This window comes from Sapajus apella, unplaced genomic scaffold (assembly GCF_009761245.1).
Source record: "Sapajus apella isolate SASKATOON/1434 unplaced genomic scaffold, GSC_monkey_1.0 scaffold8, whole genome shotgun sequence".
NCBI lineage: Eukaryota > Metazoa > Chordata > Mammalia > Primates > Cebidae > Sapajus > Sapajus apella.
Window position 1 is genome coordinate 30,951,761 of NW_022436948.1, and position 21,845 is coordinate 30,973,605.

General features: G+C 36.0%; 1 protein-coding gene and 1 pseudogene across 15 annotated transcripts in view; one reads left to right on the forward strand and one right to left on the reverse strand.

Moving 5' to 3' along the window:
• ROBO2 (roundabout guidance receptor 2) overlaps nt 1-21,845 on the forward strand; it is a 1,318,500-nt gene that overhangs the window by 969,068 nt on the left and 327,587 nt on the right. The window lies entirely within an intron of this gene.
• LOC116551029 lies at nt 9,630-10,887 on the reverse strand (annotated as a pseudogene).

The window sequence follows — 21,845 nt, forward strand, 5'->3', positions numbered from 1 at the left end:
AATTCACCCATGTTCGCATGGGCATTGTCAAAATTAAATTAAAGCTTGTGGAAGGAAGCCTTCTTGGCCTGAAGAATAGCACTTTTCCTCCAAGTGGTGCACCAATTTTGTCATTTGCCAAAGTGCAAGTCACAAAAAAAAAAAGAAAAAAAAAAAACTAACAAAAAAAATCTTTGAATTTTTAAAAATAACCAGACTTCTTCCATGGGACAATAGTACTAAAAATTTAAATTTATTCAAGGTTCTCCAGATGGAGTATGAAATTAGCTTTCTAACATTTTAACAGGAGTGAACCTGAATATCTACATAAGGATTAATAGGTATGTCTGTGTATGCCCTTTTATTCTTTTGAAGATTTTCTGTAATATATACTGATTTCAAGTACTTTCTTTATTGTTATATAAACAAAAATCTATAGAGATACAAAAGTATTTTCAATTTAGGAAATAAGTAGAAAATCCTATTTTTTCCTCTTCTTATAAAAAGTAACAATAGAAAGAAAAATCACATAAATATTGAATGATAATAAATATGTTTTAGTTTTGAAATTTGACCAAATAGTACATTTATTAAAATAATGTATTCATATATTCAGTAACCAATAACATATTTATGTAGGTTTTGAATGTTTAAATAATCTTGTTTAAAAATTTCATTTTATTCTAATTGGATTAAAAGTACCTTTATACATTTTTCACATGGTTTCTTTTAATTGAAAACTCTTAGTACATGTGAAATACAATTCTATTAATAAAATATTAGTTCATGTACACCTTTTTTAAAGCATTCAATTTTTTGGGCAAAGCAATGTAAATGTATAAACTCAAAGATACAAGTTATGGTTATTAATTTGATGAAATATATCTTACATTAAATTGTAAAATGCAGCAAAAGTGTTCCTTCCATAGCAAAATCTTATCTTCTGTTAAACACATATTTTTAAAAATCCTGTGTGACCCTATCTTAAAGAGGTAAGTTCACTAATAGACCAGTAAATGATTTTCTAGAAACCAAATTGAGTTTTGAAATAAAATCATTGTCTAAAAATATGGAGACACATAACACATAACATAAAGCTTGTTATGTCAGTCCATAAATGGGAGAAAGTTATCTTCCTACTATGATTCTACAATAAAAAATATTCATTGATATCTCACAGCTTAGTAAATAAGTCAGAGGAATGTGTAATCTTAGAACTTTTCAATCACCTCAACATTTTTTTTAGAAATCTTAAATTGAAAATTAGATGTCATGCTAATAGTATTTTGCCTCCTTCAGAAACAAAAGCATTATGTATGAAAGGCATTATCTTTGCATCTAATAATGTACAATTTCATTTTTCATTCTAGATATCCTTAAAAAATTGAATAATGCAGTCTTGCCACCTATTTCCCAATGCAAAAATAGATACCTTGTCACCTTAAAATATTTCATAGAACAGTTGCTGCCTTTAACATGTAGAACATAGCTGCCTGGGAAATAGGGCTTGTTTTAGTGCTTGTGATAATGAAACTTCATTGGGTAAGAAATTAAGTGACTCATGCGTGCATCCGGGCCTAGCTAATTTACGTTGATGGGTGGTATGAAAAAGATAAGAAGATGCCAAAGCGGTGAGTTGTCTGTGACCAAAAAGAATTATTTATTTTGTTGGAACCATGCAACCTGACACTAATATTATATTTTATTTAATATTAGAAAATTATACATTAGAAAATATTCTCTAGAAATTAAGCTAGCTATTTTAATGTAGAGTTTACCGTCTTGGCTAAGGGATTGCAAACACAAAAGGCATATTAGAACATTCATTCTAAGATTTTGGAAAATGTGACATTCATTCTTTTCATGTGAGACAAGTCTAAGCCAGATATTTAGTCATGTTCTATGTAGGCAGAAAGATCTCATCTAAATTCCCTGGCCTTCTTAGCATTCTGACTCATGATATCTTTATCAGTTTTCCAGTGATACATGAATAAAAACTTAATAAGAGATAAACCCAAGGCATAGTCAGGAGTGCAGGGGAGACTAGGCATTAGTCCCGGTAGGAGGAAGAACCTAGACTTCCAAAGCAGCCTAGGACTCTCAAAGTTGTGTCGGTGACGCTGGATATATCCAAATATACTGACAGAAGAGGCCGTGGGAGGAGAAGCAGAGGCGCATGGATGCTAGATAGTGGACATAAATACTACAAAATATATTGAAAAATTTAAATAGTACCATTTCTGACTATTCTTGTGGTTTCATAACTTTATGAAGCTATAATATATACTAAAGATAATCACCATTTGTCAATTTCAGTGAAACGAGTGGGACCAGGGAATTTTATAGCTTTTCAATACCTAAAATGACTATATTTATGCATAGAATTTTAGGTTACTTGGACATACTGTATTTCTCTCAGATTCTAACTCATTCTTAGAGAATTGTATTTATCTTGGAATCTAGCTCATACTTAGAGAACTGTATTTCTCTCAGATTCTAAGTCATACTTAGAGAAGTTAAGTAACTGACTGTATCGATATACATATAGAAAATGGCTGATCTGGGATGTAATCCAAGGTCGAGATTAAGACTTGACCAAGATTAACTCTTGACCCAAAACTCTTAGTCCAATATTTTCTCCAGCATAAGTTAAGAGGTTAAATGAACATTGGATTCTAATTTGACTCTACTGATGATGGGCATAGGTACCCATATTATGGGGCTGAGATTCGGCTATTTATTGTTTTTGTTTATTTTGTTTTGTTTCAATCCCAGGTAATTTCAATTTATAGCTAGGATTGAGACCGACTGGTTTAAAATCTCAGAAAACAACATTTATTTTCCCTTTACTTTCACGTATATTCTAATAACGTCGGTTGTTATTAAGCCTCAGTTTTATATGCTCACAATATATAAATACGTACATACGTAATTCACAGCAAAAAGTTTCTGTGATTAATTACCCATCTCAAAAGCAGATTTAGAGGATTTAGGGAAAATGCAGAATGTGATAGTAATTACAAGAAAAAATGGGAAGTATTCTTCTTTTGTAGTTGGTTCTTTCTAGATTCTGGTGTTTTGATCTGGAAGGACTGAAAAGAGCCTCTGTCTATTGATTACCATTATGTGCCTTCATGCTTATGGACATATTTCTTCATTCAGATTCTCCTGGAAGAAGCCACTGAGTGATAATGAAAGGCTCATAATTAGGATTGCTAAGTTTATAAATAAAAATACTTGTATTAAATGTCGTTATCTGGCAACACTACTCCTAAGGGCTTGGCTCTCAAATTTATCTCTGGTCCAGTGTTTTTAGCACTCTTCCCAGATGAGTGCTGGCAACCGCCCTGTCTGCAAAAGGCAAAACATCATCTTTCTGTTCTTTAGAGGCATTGACCTAGCTGAAATGTTTCTCTGGACAATCCAAGAAGAATCAAACATTTACATCAGCAAGAACCACATTTGTATCTGTGATACTGTTGAAGCGTCCATAGGGAGATGGCTGAGTTTTAGAACAGTGGTACTTGTAAAACAGCAACAGTAAGGCTTAAAAGAAATTAATGCCAAAAGTGATTTTCTTCATTCCTTAATGCAAAATCTTCCTACCTGTGATTCATAGTAACTGAAAATGGAAAGCAAGTGGTAGACAGTAGCTCTTTTTTCCATTAAAAAAGTTTGAAAACTTCAAGTTTGTTTTCTATGTACTGTCTGACATGGCCATGCAGATATTCTTCATTCACAGTTAGGTTCTCTCCTAGGATTCCAGTGACTGAGAGAGGAAAATTTCCCCTTTATTTTAATGGATGACATATCGAATTGTATGTACATATATACTCAAATTTAGAACCCATTTATTGCAAAATTGTCTTTAGAAAGCTAAATCTAACATTAATAAAATTTAGTCCCTATTTGTAGCCTGATGGTATCTTTAACAAGTTTTGGATGAAAGTAAATCTCTACTCCTCCAAACTGAATGTTACAACCAATTGAGAACCTATGGGAAATTAAATTGAGAAAGATGTTTTGAAGACCCTTTCAGGGTAAATGAATTCCTATGTCTTGAGAACCCTAAAGCAGATAAGAAAGCAAGGCAATAGGTCTAATTTTGTGTGGAGTATAAAATTCCTGCAGTTGAGGATATATAAGAAAAGATTTATCTTGTGTCTATTTGTCTTGAAGTTCAGTTCAAATCTGGTCCTAGAAAGAAGGAAAGATATTAATTTCCAGAGAGAGTGATTGTTTCTTTCAGAAAAATTGTCCTTTTCTTCCCAATTGAGATGCCTCAAAATTAAACGGTATTGGGAAAAGTTTCATTGTCTTGTGTCTCTTAAGACTCAAGCTCTCTTTTTCACAACAGTTATCCAATATTCTAATAGATGAAAAATAATCTAGAACAACCCTATAAGACCAAGGTTTACCAATACAATGTTTATTTAAATATAGAATTACTATTTAATATAGAATTCAGTGTGGATACTAGTGATGAGCTTTAAGTGAAAAAGAAAAAAGAAAAGAACAGAAAACCCATAATGGATTAGGTCTAATACAGTTTTTTTGTCATGAGTGAAGAGGCTAATGTAATATAAGCAGTCATGAGTAATCAGATATCTTCTGATGAGTGAATTGAAATGTCATAGCAGAAGTAATCCCCTATACATTTTATTATGAATTTCTGTGGGTAGATTTAAATTTATTTTCTGACTCATTTAATTTATATAATCAAAACAAAATCTAAGATGCATGGAAAAATCAATTTTGGTAATAAGAGATTTACCCCAATATATGTATTCATTTCTCATGTTTTCTTTTTCTCATTAGTTGACTGGGTTATAATTTATGCTTGTCATTCTTTATAGCTTTATTTCCGGTTTTACTAAGGGCCACAAAACTACATACATCAGGTATTTCCAACAATATCGTACTATTTTATGTGCGCTAGAAATATCCTGGCACTTTCAGTATCTCCAATCAGGTATGTCTTTGACATGATTTGTCAGATTCCACAGATAAAGTGTATGTTTGCAAAACTGGATTTTAAAGAATGTAGTCAATTAGAAATATACGTGGCTATTTAATTGAATTCTGTTGTTTTGCTCTTAACTCATTTAAGATCTAAGGCTAAGATCATCATGATCTTTGGTGAGAAAATATTACTGAAAATGTTTTGAAATCACTGGGCCAGTGATTAAAAGCAAAAAGAATTCAGTGTAAATCAGAGTTCCCATACAGCACTCACCATGATTTACAGGAAATGCAGATTCGGCTGGGTTCACTTGGAAACTACTGAACTTAACTTCTCAGGGTTCTTGTGTGTAAGTAGGATATGCTTAATGTGGATCACTAAGCTCTTTTGCAAAATCATTTGCTTCCAATAAAAACTGTCTCATTCTTTCATTTATTAACACATCACTCAAAACAAACTACTCAGGTCCACGCATGGTGGCTCACACCTGTAATCCCAACACTTCAGGAAGCCAAGGCAGGCAGATCATGTGAGGTCAGGAGTTGGAGATCAGCCTGGCCAACATGGTGAAACCCTGTCTCTACTAAAAATACAAAAATAGCTGGGTGCGGTGGTGCGTGCCAGTAATCCCAGCTACTGAGGAGGCTGAGGCAGGAGAAATGCTTGAACCTGGGAGATGGAGGTTGCAGTGAGCTGAGATCATCCCACTGTACTCCAGCCTCTGTGACAGATCAAGAGGCTGCCAGAAAAAAGAAAAAAGAAAAAAAAAAAAAAAGATCCAGAAATTTAAAAAACTTGTTAGTTTTTATCCTCCTTGAGCATATATATGTGACAGCCAGTTGAATTCCAGGTGTTTTTCAGCTTATTTTTATATCTAACACTTGATACTTCACAAATAAAAACAGGTAGAAGTTTTGTTGAGTATTTTTGTTATTATATATCCAGACAACTTTCAAAACAACTAGTCAGTGGTTTCAAGTATATTTTGATCTCCATCTTGATTCATATAATTCATGCATTGTTTGCAAATGAGAATTTTACCTGTATTATCTGGAAGCATTTTATGAAGCCAGTTTTATAAGTGCCTTTAAAGAAATAGAAAAGCTCACATGCCTGTCTCTAACCAAGGACACAAGAGAAAGTGAATGAGGGTGTTTTTATTTTTTATTTTTTGTCTTACCTTTCAACTCACACATAAACCAATATGGAAGTAGTAATATCTAATGTAGAAAATAGAAACCTATATGTTTTTTAGTGATTTTTGAGTGAGTGTGACTGGACAAGTCAGATAATTTATCATTTTCATTGTTAGGAAACAAAGATCCGCTGGCAAACTGAAGAGTTTAATGACTACATGTTTTCTTAAAATGTCCTGAGTGAAGGGTGGACATAGTTTGTACGATTGGTGAGTGAAAATGTCTCCCTGAACAAAGAGGAAACAGCCCTCCTCTACCTTGAGAGGGAATAGAGGTATACGTGTCAGAATTCAATATGGCAGTTACTCATGGAAATGATTCAACACACACATTTTAAAAATTTAGAAATCATAATTATCACCAAATCTAAAAAATCTGCAACCTTTATTCACCTTTTCTGTTGGCTTTTCGACTCATGCTTAATTTCATAGCTGACAATACAAAACTTATCTTCATTTCCTCCAATTTCTAATTGGAACCTAGCAGCTACCTTCCATAAAAGAAAATGCTTCTTATGTGAAAATGGTGTAGCCTACTCCACTTTCCATCAGATAAAGATGAAAGGAACAAGATAAAGCATATGCCTGCATCTGTTATTTCAAGTACCAATTTTTATTTTATCAGTCGGGATGGGTTAGGAATTCTATGTTAACGAACGGTCCCACAGTTTCAGTGTTTTTTCCATTTAATTTTTTAGTTAATATGTAACAATTGTACCTGTGTGTGAGGTATATAATGATGTTTTGATATTTATAATATGCAGTAATTAGATCAGGGCAATTAGCATATATATCATTTCAAACATTAACCTTTGTGTGTGTGTGTGTGTTGAGAGTATTCCATATGGTCCCTCCAACTATCTGAAATATATATTATTGTTAACTACAGTCATCCTGTAGCGATATAGAATACTACAAGTTATTCCTCACATCTAGCTGTAACGCTGTATTCTTTTACAAATCTCTTCCTATCCCTACTTTCCCAAACCCTTCCCAGTCTCTAGATCAGTGTTTTTAAAAGCAAAATTTACAAAAAATATCTATCAGTCCTTGGGCTATATACCTATTTCAGGTTGGCTGGGGCCTTGCTCTGGCAAAAGTATTGACTTTTCTTCAGTATCCAGGCTGAAGACAGTGGTGATAGTGGCTGAGGGAAAAGAGAATTCTGGATGCTTTTGTATCAGCATAAATCCCTCAGCCCATGGTAATGCATGCCGTATTCTGTTACAACTCAACAGGTCACATGCCACACATAACCACAAAGAAGTCAGGAGGCAATCTAGCTGTGTTTCCAGAAGGAGGAGACCACCACAAACATTCACAAGCAACCATCATGATCATCCATATACTACCTGCAAATATAAAACCACAGTTAGATTCCGTTGCTACCAATCTTACTTAGTCGAGATGCTGACTTAACTCCAATTTTAAAGAATCGCATCTAGCATTCGGCCTTCTTTAAGCAGCGTTCTCTTTTGTGGGTTATTGATGTGTTTTTGTTTTAAGGTGTTTTATCTGACGTCAAAACGAACACTAGTGAATATGCCATTAGTGACTAAGCCTAATAATTATAACATTGATTCAACGGGATTAAAATTTATGCATGAGATTCTGCTATTGGCTTGTTCAGGGAGATGCTCTGCGACTCCCTAAGACTTAGACTTAGAGTTTCTGTGTCTTGCATGTCATTTTACAAATATTCCAGAGAATAGACTGTGAATCATCAAATTCTAACATCAAAAGGTTGACAGGGAAGTGTTGGAAAATATATCATCTATTTCTTATATTTCAACAAGATTGTACACATGGCATTATATATGAAGCTATTGAGGGTGGAAGGGCGGACAGAGAAAATGTTTTCCCAAAGTTGTTTCATTCATTTCATTGTACAGCAAGATCGTACAGTGAACTGAATGAAACAACTTTCAGGAATACTGCCCTAGGAAATGTGGCTAGGGTTTGTCTTGTTAAAAATAAAGTTCTTTTGAACCTTCTTTTTGTCTAAATTTCAGTAACTAGCCTCTTTACAACAATTTTCAAATGAATCTACTTGGAAGTTTTGTATTTATCTGATTAGCAAAATAACTATTGTAAAAGTTCATGAATATTCTGAATAATAATAAAAATGAAAATAAACCAATGTGGCATACAGGGAAGAGAGCTGGATCACGTTACTATGATTCCTGAAGTGAGCCTTAATGTCTCCAAAGCCCCGTCTCCTTCTCTGTACGATGGAGGAAACAAAAATCAACCTTTGCAAACTAATCATATGAACTTGGAACTATACAAAGGTCTTATTTGCAGAACAGTCTTAGAATAACTACATAAATAGAACCATGGTAAGTGTAACCGTATATAAACAAGCACACAATTTTAAGTGGAAATTAAATTTCATTATTCAGACCACATTGATTTTATCTGATCAAACTACTCTCACATATTTGTGTTACAAGGTGTGAGGGTGAATGGCATTGTGTGATGAATTCCAACAAGTCTGGGTTTTACTTAATCAAATTTTACAGTGTTGGACCAAACAGTAAATGCTTGCGAAGTTGATTCGTTCATCTCTCCTTAACTTTGAGATGCTTAATCAAATAAAATCATAAAGTGTAAAAGGTAGAAGTGACTTTGAATTCATATCCTCTAATTCCCTCACTTAACGTTATTTAAAACTGGGCTGTTATCAGTTAGGAATTTTATTCAACTGCTAATAAAAGTTTTTTGAAAGTTAATGCTGTATACAAGTTGTAAACGTATACCTCCAGAGTTTTTGCAAGTTTCTTGACCTTTTCTACATAATTGCCTACATGATTTGCAAGGTTTGCACAGCATCTTATTTATAGAATAATGAAATTTAACCAAGAAAGCTGCTTGAAAACAGAATGATAAAAGGCAAAAGGGTAAGTGGCTGATAAGTTTGTCTCAAATTAAAAAAGGGGCCAGGGTTTTTTGCTTATAACTTATTGCCCAGTATTTTTTTTTTGAGGTTTCAATATTCACATTTTTTAAGTGATGTTAATTACAGCATTTGAAAGGGAAAATCTAATTCCACACAAAATGGAAAACTCTAAAATGTACCCACAAAACTGCTAAAAAACAATTGACTGGTGAGAATACAACCCAAGTCCAATTTAGATTCTGAGTGTTGTCACCATGTGATTACAGTCACACAGACTCTTCCAAGCCTATAGCTGGAGCTCCTGGAAGCTATTTCTTACTCTGGTGCAAGGGCAAAAAAGAATAACACAAGAAGAAATTAGTCCTGAATTATTAACTTCATCACATTTACCTTCTTCACCCCAATATGGCACAAAAGAAACAGCGACCACACCTTGCAGACCATTTGGTGTAAAAGAGGTCACAATGAACTGGGGTGGGAAATGTCATGACGATCTGTCTAAAAAAGTCCCTCTCGGGTGAGTTTGTACACACCATCAAGTAGCAAGCCTCTCTTCAATTAAGGTTAGGAAACCAAGGTTTACTCTCAGGAAATCACAGTTTCATTTATTTACTCAATACGAATTTACAAAGTGCCTACATATTATCAGCTTCCACTTGCAGGTGTTTGTAGATAAAAAAGAAACCTGGCACCTCAAAGGGGCTACTGTGTTCCCTCCAAGTCTATCACTGAAAGGACCTTTTTTGGAAATGAGTTTCTTCTGTACCTCTGAAAAGGTAACATCCATCTTAAAGCTGAATCATCTTTAACCTGGAGGTCTAATATGATATTTGGCAATACTTGCATTCTAGACATACAACATTAAATGATACATTAAATTCTGAAGGTAGTTAATGATGCAAAATAGTTTAAAGTTAAACAATTGTGCAGTATTCATTTATGTTTAAAATTCCAGCCCTAGACCAAGCTTGTGGTCACCAGTACTGACGTTCCTGCCATCCGGGAGAGCTGAGAGTGTCAGTTTCATCCCTGGCTTTAGGATCTGAGTGTGTCCTAAACCTGTCAGGCTGGAGTTACTCACTTTAGCCGAGAAGCAGGCTCAGGGTCCATCTGATACTAGGCTGCTATTCCAAAGCATGTGCTACTCTTCCCTGCTGTCCAGACGAGATTGACATTGGTCTCCAGCTTCTTGTTCACCTTCTGGTAAATGGAGCTGCCAAACTCTGTCTCGTTGTTCACATTGTCATGAAGCTGGAATTCCTCAGTCTTGTAGCCAACTGCAAAGTTGCTCTGGGTCACTTGGGACTTCAGTCTCAAAATTCATCTGTAGCTGGCCATCCATCCCTTGCAACTCAGTGCCAGAGCACCCCGGATGGAAGGCCCAGCAATGTTGAAATCCACATCGTAGCACAGGTTAATATGCTCCCACTCTTGATTCTAGCATTTTTCCCCCAGTGTTAGGTGAGAAGGATGAATCGAAGGTCAGCTTCAGCCCACGTGCAAGCCGATCTTCCACAGTCATCTCGGTATTGTCGGTGTTCCATTTCTCCTAAACGTCAGACCACGCTCAGTCCATCTGGGCTTGGTTTCTAGACTGTCCGTCACTTTAGCGGTTTCAGTGTTGACTGAGCCTGAGCTTTTGAACTCCAATCATTCTCAGATTTTGTTTTCAAATCAAGCTTTATGAAGCCAAATCCTTATGCAGCCCTTGGTGAAGACATCCCTGGCAGATTTGCCAAGATTGGCATATGTGGTTGGCACAGCCACTTTCTGCTCAGAGGTAGTGGTGGCTATAGCGGGGCTATGGCACAGAGGCAGGAGTTTGCTCAGCATTTTAATACAAGGCCCCATATTGCAAAGAGGGTGGGGTGGTGTAGTTTTATTTCATTTTATTTTTTATTGAGACAGAGTCTTGCTCTGTCACCCAGGCTGGAGTGTACTGCCATAATCTCGGCTGACTGCAACCTCCGCCTCCCGAGTTCAAGGGATGCTCATGCCTCAGCCTTCTGAGTAGTTGGGATCACAGGTGCCTGCCACCATGCCCAGCTAATTTTCACAATTTTAGTAGAGATGGGTTTTCGCCATGTTGGCCAGGCTGGTATCCAGCTGCTGACCTCAGGTGATCCGCCCGCCTCAGCCTCCCAAAGTACAGGGATTACAGATGTGAGCCACCACGCCCAGCCAGTGATGTGGTTTTATTAATGGTCACCTTATATAGTCTTCCAAAATTCAAGTTCGATTAATAAAAAAGAAAAGAATATAGATAATGCATTAGAAACATATGCTGCAGGGGCCTGTTTTGCCATTATGGTTAATGCTATGAATACAAGTATTTCTACTATTTATATTTGGTATAATGCCTGGTCTGAAATATTAGGAAACCAGAATTACAATTAGCAAGAGACTGTAGAAATCGAAATCATACATTCTAAAGTAAAACGGAAGTTGGTTCAAACAAGGACTCTACCAGCTACACAAATTACGTAGCATCTTCAAACTTCAATGTTCTTGTCTATAAAATAAGGGCTTTACAAGGTCAAGTACTAAATTAGATAATACATGTAAAGTGAAATGTCTAAATACAATGCGTAGGATAAAGTAATTGCCCTGTAAGTTGTAAGTGCTACCACGAACCAGCCAATGATCTTTACTGCATACTATGATTGAGAAATTAAAGATGGTTGACATTTTATATAAATCAATGTCAAGGTAATATTATCTATGAAATTATTGTACTTCAGGTTATCAGAATTGCTTTAGTGCCTTTGAGGCCCTTTTCTCAGATGACAATGGCTATAATCCATCTTCTATCAAAGTCTATATTTCTCCATTTAAATCAGGCAGATCCATCTTCTAGAGACATGACCAAGTCAATGATTTTGATTAGTCTGTGCTCCTTACCCAATATTATAATGCCTGGTAAGTAATTATGTTTCTATTTTTCATTTTAATCTGCTCTTACCATATTGACAATATGGGCAATGGCCAAGTCCATTATGAGCTTAATTGCTTATGTGCCAGGTGTTCGGAAGTTCATCCTTTGAATCTAACAAAAGTAAAAAATGAAGTCACAGAACTCCGGTTCATTTTATGCATACATTATTCTAACTGTGGCTAAAGAATTAACCATTCTTTTATATCCTTTATTGTTTAACTTCTCCTGTGCCCAGAAATAAGGATTTGTATTACAGTGACTTCAGTCACTGATGAGGCATACATACAGAATTCTCCCGTTTAAGTAAGGGTAGAATTTGTCTTTGGGCCTGCCTAAAGTTTCTGCAAACTGATAACCCAATTGCTCACGCTAATTGACAGAACAGCATTGAATAGCTAAGTAGTCCAGACCTTTTTCTCGTCATTAGAATTTGTCCTTCTGAGATCTATTGGCTGGAAAGTTTATACTACAATTGAATGTGCTATGAGTGAGACGGCTTTAATTGAAGCTTCTGAAGAGGAAAGGAAAATAACAAAGAAGACTCTTTGGTATTGTTTTTCCATTATCAGTAATGCTTGGGGTGGACAGTGGTGGTGAATGACAATATGAAACATGCCTTTTTTCATTTAAGACCTTAATATGAAATTATTCAAGTGAAGCTCTGGCTATGTCATAATGTCTTCATTCTCCAGGTCTATATGAAACAGATTTTAATGGAAGTTGACTGGCTTCCATTCACTCATTCATATTTGAAAAAGCACTTAGAGAATATGTTGAGAAAGTTGCTTATGCTGTTGATCCTCCTTTTCTGTTGCTGTTCAGTCTGCCCCCAAGTGGTAGAGAGCCTAAGAACCCAAAAAGATAACAATGTGGTCAATCCATGACTTAGGACTGCAATTGTATGCCTGATTGATTTTTGTTGGTATACAACAGTTGAACAATTTGAAATTTATCACATGGAATATGAATTCACCTGTTCAAATCATAGCAGTATAATAATTCTTGAAAATGCAGCTGTATATTTTAATTCAATATACTAAGCAAATAAGCTTCAAGACATAACAGCCACCATTCATGAAATAGATTTCTAAAGACTTATTTGGGGGTCATTTTCTTCCTCCTACTCTCTTGTTTTAAAACACTTCTCCTCACCATGGCCTTATCCTGGAAGACATTTTTACTCTTGGTTTCTAGCAATCTCTGGCTGGTATTGTTGAGTTTTAATATTTCAGTGTGATTCAGAACTCTGACCATTTTCAAGTTCTTAGTAGCCCTCTCTTGTCTCATTTTTAAACATGGCCTTTGGGGAATGACAGTGATTGTGACAGATGGTAAAGGAATAAGATTGCACTTTGGCGTGGCTTCTGTCTTTGCCTCTTGATCTTTTTCCACTTTCTCAAGGCAAATTATAGATTTCCTTTTGCCTCTAGAGGGATGCAAATTGCAATTGCCCGTTACATGGTTCTTTGTTTCTCTTTCTAGCTCTTAAGGAAAAAGGGTTATTTAATTAAACATTGTTATTACATTTATTGTTTATGAAGGGTACTGGTTTGTATGTTAACCAAATACCTGACCGGACAAGGGAGAGGACTTGTTAAACTACAGGCAAAAAAGCAAAAGGAAAAAGAAAAAAAACTTTTGTTGAGTTTAAAGGTAGCTTCCCTCTAGTGGCAAAAACTGGTACTTCATTTGCAGACTGTAATCCAAGCAATTTTTAAAAAAATGTTTCTTTTTGTTATCTCCTTTTCAAACATTATCTGATATGTATAATTTGCATATCACACATTTTAATGACTGTGTGGCTTGCAACTAAAATTGAGCTTCCTAAAAAGTTGTGAAATCTTTTCAATGATCAAATTCATAATTTTAGGTATGCAAAGTAGGCAAGATGCTTTACTGTTCACTTTGTTCTTCAGTAATCCCATACATACAACTCACAATTCCAAATGAAAGGAGGATTCTAATTGACTAACAAGATAGTTAATAAAGGGGTTCCAGGTCTTTTTTCACAATTTATAAAAGGAGTGTGAAGGAATTTAAAAAGTATAGCATACATTCAGGTTGCTGTACTTCTCTGTATAGTAGAAATATTTTAGGCTGGGCACAGTGGCTCATGCTGGTAAACCCAACACTTTGAGAGGCCAAGGTGGGAGGATCACTTGAGCCCAGGAGTTCAAGACCTGTGTGGGCCACATAGGGACACCCTGTCTCCACAAAATAATTGCGAAATTAGCCAAGCATGGTGGCACACACCTTTGTTTCCAGCTCCTTGGGAGACTGAGATAGGAAGATCATTTGAGCCTGGAAGTTCAAAGTTCCAGTGAGCTGTGATTGTGCCACTGCACTCCAGCCTGGGTGACAAAGAGAGACCCTGTCTAGAAAAAAGAAAGAAAGAAAAAAGAAAAGTTTTATAATGCGAAAATTTTAGAGAGAGTTGATAGAATCACTAGATAGTTAAAATTTAAGTATTAGAATTTAAAGGGCACCAGAAATTAGTTGAGTGTTACGGTTTTAACTGGAACTTATTCGTTCACATTCATGTAACCACTAAGAAAGTATTTGAGCAATGCCAACAATGTGCTGTAATTTAGACAACGTGCAGGAAATACAAGGCCAACCAAGACAGGCAAGAGCCAAGTGAACAGGGAACTGAGCACAGAGACAAGTGCTAATTGAAATATGTATAACAAACTAGGGGAGCATACCAAGGACAAAGTGGCCCTTTGTTTGAGACAGAGGAAAGGACAGTTAAGTGCAGGAGGTAGGTGTAAAGAATCAAGAGCCTGGGCATAGTGCACGGGTGTTTTCTATGCAGATAGCACCATGGGAAGTGGTTCTGAGCAATCAGGAGATAATAGGGCTTCAAGTATGGAAGGCTTAAATGGACAGAGCAGAGGAAGACGTGTTGTTAATAATTTTGCTAGAGCAAGTCCTAAGCAGGCAATGTTTTATACCATAATAAATAATCAAATGAGAGAAGATGAGGTTTGCTTCCCCAGGCTCCACACATGACTATGAATAATCTTATAAATAATAGATTCATTCGAAAAACACGAAGATAGTCTAGAATTACCAAATGAAATGATGTTTTTGTGCTTGACTTCTGAACAAACATGGTGTTCCTTGGAAGGAATTATGTTTGACACTCTATTGTACAACTAGAAAGAGATCTATAATGAAGAGGTGCTCAAATTTGAAGTATCACTGAGAAAATTTGCTTCAACAGAGGTCTGGTGATGAGAGAATTAAGCATCACCAAAAGCTCTAGTTGCATTCTGAAGTCAATTGGAAGTTGTCAGTCCTAATTGAGAGTGGTGTTTGTCTAACAAAAAGCTTAAGACATTTTTTGGTGGCAAAATTTCACAACATGAAACAAGGTCAGAAGAAATGTAGCGAATTGATGACCAAGACCTGGGCAATTTGTGAGGAGGGAAATGGGGATGTCAGGAGAGAAACTGACACTTGTTTAGGTACTACCTACACTTGGTTGGATGGACTATATTTTATAGCTATTTTCATTCTTAAATATTTTAGTTTCTAAGATCTTTATTATGAAATAAGAACTTAGATATAACATATGTTGTAACATACATATTACGGTTATAAAGGAAAGTATATGTAACGACTTGACTTGTATCAAACACTACTTGTACCAAATGTAAATACTTGTATCAAATATCCCACTCCCTCCATGTCCATTAACATATTTCCCACACTGGTTATCATCCATGTTCACTCCCACCTTTACATACTCAAGGATTTCCAGCTGCCCAAGACTATGACCTTCATGTCCCAAACACGTTAACCGTTCTTTGTCAATACCCACCTGCTGTTGACTGTTACTCCAGACCCTGGTATCGGTATAAGATGAGATGAAGTTTGTAATATAAGGACCTCCTCTACGCTAATAGAATAACACAATTATTTTGATCTGTGCCTTCTTCCAAAATTTACTGAGATACATAGCTTTTCTGTAGAACATGTACCATTTGAGAAAATGTGTGTCAAATGACTCTGTCATTACTTATTCACACCAAGTACATGCTTTTGGATTTTATTTGTGTATAGAGCTAAACTACTATTTGATAAATGTTTGCAATACTGATAACAAATTTCTTAGATAATTGGGCAGCGTTATTCTTGTCTCTTAAAGATAAAACTCCTGAAGGTGGTTACAAAACCCACTGCTTCATCACACACAAACACATATAAACCAACACATACGCATAGACACACATACATGCACACACACACCATACACACATATACAATTTTCAAGCTTTGAAAGGCTCATATGTAAGACAAAGCGTATTTTCAGTAGGCTTGGAAATCATTTGGCATTTCTGAGAGTTGCCAAACAGCTAGAGATATTTAAAAACATTTTTGTTCAATTGAATTCCAAACATGTTTTTCCAAGTACTTTTTTTAGGTCAATTTTTATAACCATGTGTAATTTCAAGAAAATTTAACCCATGTGTTTGTTTCTGTTAGTGTATATTCAAATTGATTTATAGCACAGATATAAGTATTTCCCTTAACACTGGTACATGAAGAGGTTGAGAGAGGCTCCCAATTTGCTGCTTGGGAGAGGCCACAGTGAGACTTTAGATTAATGATCACACACTATAACCCAGTTCTAATCTCAACACAGTCTCCGTGATAAAAGTCACCGGGGGCTGGCTATAAGTGTTAGCAAAAGATCAGCTCCAGGTACTACAGTATGTTGATGAATGTGTGTTCCTAGCATGGGCTCAAAAGATGGAACTCCGATTGATGACTGTACAGCACTGTGGGATTGAAGCCCTTAAGTGCTGCTAAAGGTCTTTACCTACTGTAATGAAAAACTGCATCTGTGAGTAATGATGCTTACTGCCAAAATAGGACTGTGACCTGCCAACATATTCCATTATTTTTTGTGGCATTCAATATGGAAGTAGACTTGTTGTCCTTTTGCGGGGAAAGTAGAAATACAAGTCAAGATACTACCATACTTTACAGCATGAATTTTTGAAACTAGCAAGTGTTTCCTGTAAGCAACTCTTAAAATTAAATGGAAATAGAAAAACTCTAACAAGAACCTCAGATTCAGCCAATGTGCCACCTTAGAAGTAAGTGATACTCTCCATAGTCAAAATGCTGTAGGTAGGAATGGATAATAACAGGATGTCAGAGTAATTGCCAAGTAAAAGGAAAGTATAGCTATGATGTAAGGGGGCAGACGCAGGTAATTTTAAAACCAGGATATTTTAGAAATAAGAAGTGATTCATAAGTATTGCTCTTGTGGATGAAAACCAAAAGTCAGATATCACATGCATAATGAAGTTCAACTCTATCCAAATACTTGAATATTTACAGGGAGACAATATAATTTCTCCTCCTGAATGTTGTGCCTACAGAGGAAAGAAAATGAACCTGTTTTCTAGAGGGAGAAATCCCAGTGATTGAAGAAGTCAAACAACTTTTTGAACTCTGAGAGCCACCCTTGCTGTTCTGCCTCAGGGTTTTGGGCAACATAACAACATCTTTATGAATGTTACCTTATAGAACGCTAGTTATACCAGAGCAGATGCATCTGGGGATTTGACAACTCTGCCACACTTTGACTGGACTGACATTTCCTTAGCAGTAACAAGCTGCTACTGTCTGGTGCCATGGGGGCCCTGGGCTTGATTTAGGAGAACTGACATTGACTGCTTGTTATTTCATATCTTAGAGCTGTCAGGAGGCAACTGATGTCAGCTTAAAATTACTTGATAGCTTTGCATCTTGGGAAAAATGTGTATCTATTGATGTTATAAAATAGCCATCAAATTCTTGGAATTCGGGGGGAGAGATAATTGAGAATGAAAACTCACCTGGTTTATCGCTATATAATCTTTCGTTTAAAACTTTGTTCCCATAAATATGAGCTGTAACTATCTACTGTACACATACTAATTGTACTTATTAAACTACGTGCTCATCTAATTCTAACTACAATTTCTGAGGATAAATAGTGTTATTTTGATCCTACTTTGACAGTACAGATTATACTCCTGGAAGACAGAAAAGCTGGGATGCAAATGCAAATCTACTTCCAAGGTCCATGCTTTCACTTTGAGTTACATGGTTTTTCCCATGGAATTGAAGATCTCAGATGAGTAGAATTTTTTCCTTGAGCTACCATTGAATTTTTTTCTTTGGTTTTAATTTTTAAAAGTTGTTCATTTTATTGAGTGAAAATAGCAATTAGTGCCTTGTATGATCTGATAAATACTCACTGAATGAACATTGGACCTTTTTATTTTCCTCATAGCTTTTCTGGAGTAAGCATGTATCTAATGGAATGATTCTAGTCATAGTGGAGTTGATCAATGACTAATTCTCTTATTACAATACTTATTTGAACACATTCTTTGAGAACTTGAGGAGTAGTGAGTAAATGTGGGGAATTTGATGAGTAGTAAGTAAATGTGGGGAATTTTGTGATTAATAAAGAATCTCAGTAATAAAGAATATTAGAAGCTCAGAAGCTCTCACAAAGTAAGCAAGAAATACTTACCAAATTTATGAATTGTAGCTCAGTTCACCATTCTGCTGATCAAATCACTTATTTTAAAACATAGTGACTCTCAAATGTAGCCATTTCTAAAGAATGTATTTGCTTCTTTCTGAAAATCACCTGCAAACCCCAAACCATTTCCTTTTGTAATATTTTCTATATCCATTGATCTTGTTTTGTGTTTTTAAAAGTATAATCTTTTTATGTTTTTTGATTAACTTAAAGAATGGCAGATCATAATTTAATTTCTAGAATGTGTATTTGTATTTGAATGCATTTTTTTTTTTCAAACAAATCACAAAGATCTAGGGGAATTGTGATTCTCTAATTCGAGCTCAGTATATACCAATTGAAAGCATTTAGTTGTGATTAAAACAGATTGAAGGAGATAATCCCTCGGAGAAAGCAGCTTCAAATAGCTTAGCAGCGCTTCTTCAGGGATAAGAACTAACACAACACAAGCTAATTCCTGCAAAGTCTCCCTGGTGGTGCTATAGGCGTACCTTTCATTTGTTGTTTTTCTTCCTTATTGCGTTCTATTTGAATTCCTCTTGCATATGCATTCTGCTTTAATAATAATTGTTTTCCAAGAAACAACACATAGCCTTTTGTGTAACTGATACAGGGAGATACACTTCATATGATATTAATAAATGAAGAGTGTGCAGGCAATTCTTAATTTACAATTGAATGATAAAAGTTCATGGGTAAGTCATAGACAATATAGAACTTGGGATATAATTTATCATAGAAATGTTCTATAAAGTTTGGTTTCTTGGTCAGCCCTTCAAAGCCTATTTAACTCATAATGTAGCTGAACATACTTTATGTAACTACTAGTAGTACTGTATAGCAGCAGCTCTATGATAATACTTCTTTTTTTTCCCCATTTATTTATTTTATTGCATTTTAGGTTTTGGGGTACATGTGAAGAACATGCAAGATTGTTGCATAGGTACACACGTGGCAGTGTGATTTGCTACCTTCCCCCCTATCACCTACATCTGGCATCTCTCCCCTTGCTATCTCTCCCCAGCTCCCCACTCCCCACCTTCCCTCCCCTATCTCCCCCCAACTGACCCCAGTGTGTAGCGCTCCCCTCCCTGTGTCTCACTCATAGGCGGGTGTTGAACTATCATAATACTTCTAACCAATGTTCTGCATTCAATATTGGAAAGAAAAACAACTTTTTCCTTGGGAATGCCTTCAAATTTATTTCATTCATAGTGTATGTCATTTCTAGGATCAGAGAAACTGACAGGTCTGTATCTTCTGGGGGTAGTGCGCTGGAGATAGGAGAAAAAGAACTAGATAAATAGTAATTACAGAGTGAGACGTTCTTCATTTTCCTATCCCCTTGGAGATGCTGTAAATCCATTTTACATTTTAAGACCATGCACTTGAAAACAGGAGCCACGCATGGAGAAAGGACGAGTAAAGTGCATATATGGACCCTAACTAACAAAAGCAAAGAAAAGAAAAGAAACTAGGAAGGAAATGCCCAATGACAATAGGCAAAGAAGTTATGACTCCTTTGGCCAATTGAAGATAGAAATGGTAAAGATTTCATGCTCCTGGGTATTAGGTGCATATGGAGCACTGAAATTCCAAAAACTATGTTGAGCACCTACCCTTAACTATTATATTTAAAAAAACATTGAAGATGAGTGGCCAGGTGTGGTGGCTCACGCCTGTAATCCCAGCACTTTGGGAGGCCTAGGTGGATTGATCACCTAAGGACAGGCATTTGAGACCAGCCTGGACCACATGGTAAAACCCCATCTCCAGTAAAAATACAAAAAATAGCCAGACATGGTGACAGGCACCTGTCATCCCAGCTACTTGAGAGGCTGAGGCACGAGAATTGCTTGAACCCAGGAGATAGAGACAGAGGCAGAGGTTGCAGTGAGTGGAGATCACGCCACTGCCCTCCAGCCTGGGTGACAGAGTGAGACAGTGTCTCACAAAAAAATTAACATTAGAAATGTTCCTGTTGCACTTACCCCCTTCTTCTCCTTCCCCACTTCCCCCCCACACCCCTCTGCCCCTGTCACTTCCTCTTCCCTATCAAAATTGCTTCAAGCATTTTCCTTCCTGCTGCATCCACAATGCCATGACGATGAGGCACAGAGTACATTACTAAAAGTACCGGCTGAGTTGAGTAATTAACTAAATGCTACCACAGAGTTTATCAATAAAGTTCAGACCAAATTGTGAAGGGAATTATATTTTAAGACACAGGACAAGTTTGATCTGTAAAGTTTTGTAAGCTGGAGCAACAATGCACAAACTAATATTCTATAGAGACTTCTTAGCAAGCCAGAATTAATTGACTACCAGCATCTAACCAAACCTAAAGTTTTAATCTAGCTTTTTTATACAGATCACCTGCCAGCACTCATCATTTTTGTATATGCCTTTTGCTGTGCTGTTATGTGGTGATGTATCTGCTGTTTAATTTATAGTAATGGTGATGGGTTGGCATTAACAATAATGGCATATGTTAAAAATGTAAGAGACCATCTCAATGCAATAAAAGAGATAGATATAGTTCAGAACCTTTCAACATTGCATTGCCCCTGTTAGTGTTTTACAACACTTTATACTCTGGGGGAAAAAAAAAAAAACACTTAAAAAGAAAGTGGCATAAAAATAGCATGTAAAGTGTTACTCCCACATGCTGTTCTTGGTCTTTGGCATGCCTGTTTTCCCCACGTTCTTCAAAAATGACAAGAATGCATCCCATCTGATACATCCTGTGAAAAATTTAAGAGCATATTTGAAAACACAAAGTACTGTTTTCATAAACTGCTGAAATCTGTGATAGTTTGGCAGTAATCACAGGAACAATGCCGGAACACAACTTTTAATTTCTTCCTTTCCTTGCGTTCTCTTGTCAAACCCACTGAACTTCCCTATTCTGTATTGCTTTCTGATGTGTTGATCCAAGTCTCCCTAAAACACACATGTTACTGCCTAAACAGAGTTTAACAGTTGGATTTTCCCCATTAATTAATAGTCTAATGTTGATATTGATATAGTCTTTCGTGGATAGAAAGAAACAATCTGAAGCCAATTTTGCATTGAGTAAATTAGTAACACAGCTTTTAGGAAAAAGACGAATGATGGAATGGGCAAAACCAAACGTAAGATCATCTAGGTGGATACATGTGGCTACAGTTCTATCAAGGCAAGAACTGGCAGAACTCTGGAAACTCCTGTTTCTATTTTGATTCTCCTATACTTCGGAATTTAAGAGCCATTCCTTGTCTCCATGGCAAAACGTAACAAATGCTGTTTTTTCTACTGTTTAGGCTAATGAAATAACATGC